Source organism: Condylura cristata, unplaced genomic scaffold (assembly GCF_000260355.1).
Source record: "Condylura cristata isolate star-nosed mole 26May11 unplaced genomic scaffold, ConCri1.0 scaffold00010, whole genome shotgun sequence".
Lineage (NCBI taxonomy): Eukaryota > Metazoa > Chordata > Mammalia > Eulipotyphla > Talpidae > Condylura > Condylura cristata.
The window spans coordinates 9,935,800-9,940,110 of record NW_004567111.1 but is presented as its reverse complement, the minus strand read 5'-3'; the positions used below and the strand labels follow the sequence as shown (position 1 = coordinate 9,940,110).

The following is a 4,311-nucleotide window of genomic DNA, read 5'->3' as shown; positions in this document are numbered from 1 at the left end:
TTGTTATTTTCTCGCCTGGTCCATTATACTCCTGCTATGAGTGAAACCATCCGGTATTTTTCTTTCACTTTCTGGCTTATCTAAATGAGTTAATTTTTATTAACTCATTGAAGCTAAAATAAAACCCTAGTCATCAAGACTATTCCCAGATTCCTATTTTTGAAAACATCTTCCTTTGAATCTCAATTAGATCTTCACTTTCCTCCTTACTCTATCACAAATGATGCAGGTAAAATTTATATAGTAAATATTTCCATGCCATAGAGGCAACATGGATGCTTTAAGAAGAATTATCTTGTCAGATTATTTTGCTTCTAACAGATTGGCCCCAGAAAGCAGGTTTCACCTTTAGCAATTTGAGGGGCAAGAAATACTTCATTTTCCCGGTGAAGATAGCATGGCATTATTTATCATTTCTGCAATAGCATAATTACTCACTCCGCATGGCAGCTGTGGTTTATAGAACCATGCTACATCTTGGGTTTGTTTATTAGTTGCACTTTCCACAGCTTTCCATCACTGGGCTTTATCCCTTAAGCCACTGTGCTCCTGGGGTAATCAGTGGTTGGGCAAAATCATGCAAAGAACTTATTTCTTATCATGTACTAAAGGGCATTAATACTTCTAATGTATGCTGTTGTCTGCTACAACCATATTTACTGCAACTGATAAAATACAACGTTTCTCCATACATGTGCAATAAAACCTCCATAAACAGGCCACGAGGACACATATTTATTAGTTTTGAATAATATAAGAGGATCCCTTGTTTTTTGTCTCAACAAATTACCTTAATGAACAATCGCAGAATGGTAATTAGAATTCTTTCAAATGATGTATTGTAATTTGACTTTAAAATGCATTTTGAAACTCAAATGAAGAAGAGATTGGTTTTCTCCAGTTGCCTCCTTTTTTATCAGTAGAACCTCTACCCCACCCTGTCTCCTGCCCACAGTGTTTTGGCTTCCTGAAAGGGCAGCGCAAAATGAATGCCAGTTTGTGGCATAAATTGTTTCTAGACAGTAGCTGGCTCATTTTGACACCCTCTGCATGGCACTGGTGAGGTAGAATGAAGTTCCTAGACTGGAGGTGTTGAATTCCTCCTACATTTGATCTATTTTGAGCCGTAAGCAGTCTCCTCTCAGCCCCAATCTGACATCCCTCCTACCTACCCACCCAACCAGCTCTAAAAAGGAAAGAAAGAAGGGGTCGCCGCTAAGTTTCCTTCACCATCTAACAGTAACTAGAAGGTACTGTAGGTCTTAAGAATCATTTCTATTTTTCTGTAAAACTTCATTTTCTAGCATTCAAATTTCCTTTCACAGGAGCTAGAGCCATGACCCAGCTTCCTAGAGCGGGTCACGGGGTTGAGGGTTTGGAATCTAAGGTATTGCCTCTTCCAGGAACATGTCTGACTCTCAGTATCTCAGGGAGTTGAGACACGGAGAGGCAGCAAAGTCTCGATCTGATCAGCTTCCTCTTTGGGTAGAGGTTCCCCAGCCCCACTGTGGTGACTACTGCTAACTGAAGTAACAGTTGTTGGTCCCCCCTTGTCACTATAGACCAAGTGGAGAGGAAATCAGACCTCTCAACTGTCATGTTGAAGTACAGTTAGGTGCCATAAAATGATATTTAGGTCAGTGACGAGTCCCAAATCTGACATGGTCTCTGCATATAGTGTGGTTTGTGGTAGTCTAGGCATCTCAGCGGTATAAGGATTTGCTCACATGGTGTTGAACACCCCAACAGCACATTCCTCAGGGTGCATCTCAGTTGTTGAAGCACGACTGCTTCAACTCTTAACACTTCTCCGAGTCCTGCCATCTTGCCAACAGTCATTTTCTTATAGCCATCTGATTTTCATCTCCTTATTATAATCAAGATAATTGGGGATAGGAGATGATCATTGAATTAGTAAGTGATGAGGGTAGTTGTCTCCTTCCTTTCAGTCAGCTCTACCAAATTCTCTTGTTACACTATTCTTGGAACTACTCCTGGGACCACAGGCTGCCTCCTTGTTCACACATACACACAAGCTATAATTTAGTAACCTAAGGGACAGGCTTCTGCTTGAACAATGGTCTTAGAGTAGTTTGTTCAGAACAGTGAACAACAGTCAAAGAACAAGATACCAGGATTCTCCTGAGTAATTCACTGAATTATTTAGGGGTGTTTTAGTGGGGCTCCCTCACTTAGTCTTACAAATGGTAACAACCATCCATCCCTGTTAAACAAAGACACTCTCTGGTAGGAAGGGATGCCACATTCCCAGTTAGGCAGCTCAGTTCTCTCTTTGGTGCAAGAGTGGCGTGTGAGAGTCCTTAACAAACAGGGAGATTTGGCCTCTCTTCAGTGAAACACAATTAGTAGGTATCAGTTCCCAACTGCTGGCGACACCCCCCGCCCCCCAGCTCTGTACATATGATGGGAAATGTATCGCATTTGTTCCCACCTCTCACCCTAGCCTAATTTGAATACCTAATTTCTACCTGGTACATATTTAAAAAGCAGCAGTTTAACCTGTGCTTTGAGCATTAAGTCTAAGAAAGCAAAAAAGTTCTCCTAAGGTAGGAAAGATTATTGTAGAAACATTGTTGAATATACACAGTAGAATGTGCAAAGATATGAAGTGCACAAAGACACTACAAGTAATAAAGAGTGGAATGTATTTAGGAATCAAATGTGAATCAAGCAACTAAAGATGTATCGGAAATGACTTCTTTCCCAACAGCAGGCTATTTCTGAGCTAACATACAAATCCCACCTGTGATGGAAGTTTAGAGAAATGTGGAATTAGGAAACCCACAATCTAAGTACAGCAAAATCAATAGGAAGACATTCATGGTAAATATTAACAATATTATATAGAAGTCAGTGATTTTTGTTTTTGTTTTTGTCATCCAGTTGAGCCTACTTATCCTACTTAGCCTACTACTTTAAGAGAAACAAGAAAGGTGACACTTGGGAACAAGAGTGAGAGATGTGACTATTCCAATGGCGTAGCGCCAGGAGTTACTTAATTATAATGTATTGGAAGGGCTGGGCTTGTATACTTCAGGTGAATAACTGAATGTGTATAACTATTATTGAATTGACTGACTCACAAATTAAAAAAAAATACTATCACAACCAACACTTGTTAAGAAGATATGTGCAAGGTACCCTTAGTCATCTTGTCTAGATTAACTTATTAGATCTGAAAGCACTTTAACAGATGTAGGATGATCCCACAGCAGAAATAATTGACAAATAGTAAAAAGACACATGAAGCCAGTATTTTTCCTACTGTCTTTCTGATAGAAATCTAAGTCTACAGTAGTAAAACAAAGATTTATGTTAAGCATTTTTGATATATGATGCTATTTCGCTATTTGAGTCTTCAGTGTAATGAAATGAACTATTGGACAAACTCTCTTACTCTCTTCTTCATTGGTCAAATTTATTAATGCAATTTTAAAATCAGAAAATATTTCTGACTATAGTAAGTGAAAACATAGGCCCTCTGGTGGCTTAGCAGGTTAGGGCACAGCACTGCAAGCTGTCTGCAGCCACTTGAGTGAGTTTGATCCCCAGCCCCAGAGGTGACCCACATGACACAGCTCACCTCTCCTGTCTCACCTGCTGCTCCCCTCAATAGTGTGCTTCATCAATCTGCCTATTCTGCTCCCCACTCTGTCTCTGGTGAATCCTCTGACAGCCCCTACACCTCTAGCCTATACCTCAGTTCTGTATGCATAACTCTATCCTTTAAAAAAAAGAAAAACATGTATTTTGTAAGGAAAGCAGAGACACTAGAAATCACAAAAATGTGATTCTATTACTGGAGACAATTTGAAGAAAACCGCCAGGGCACATAAAATTGGTTTCTGTTATCTTAACCTGTCTAGGTCAACTGGTCAGGATGACTGATCAATGTACTCATCTTGATATGAAAAGATAGAGCTTACATTGTCTCCTTCTAAGTCCCCTCATTTCTCTCTTAATGACAGAGTTCTAGTAGGCAGTGCTAAAGATGTGGGAGAGGCTCTATCACTTTTCTGGAATGTGCTGGCCAAAGTGAGCATAACTGAGCTTGGGTAGTCCATGCTGGCTGTGCAGACATAGGCGGACTCCATGGGAAGTCTTCAAGGCAGTGAGGAAGCTGTGAGGTGACTAGGGGCTTGGGCTTTAAAGGGGGAGTAAAACTGGATAGAGCACATGGGACTGTGGTGATGGCACAGGGGTGAGTGGTGGTGGGAAGTCCACAGGGTTATGACCGAGATGAAAAAATGCACAAAATGAAGAATGATGTAAAAAAAAATATATATATAT

General features: G+C 40.3%; 1 protein-coding gene across 1 annotated transcript in view; it reads left to right on the top strand.

Moving 5' to 3' along the window:
* The window catches only part of GPC5 (glypican 5), a 1,027,138-nt gene that overhangs the window by 868,086 nt on the left and 154,741 nt on the right, over positions 1-4,311 (top strand). The window lies entirely within an intron of this gene.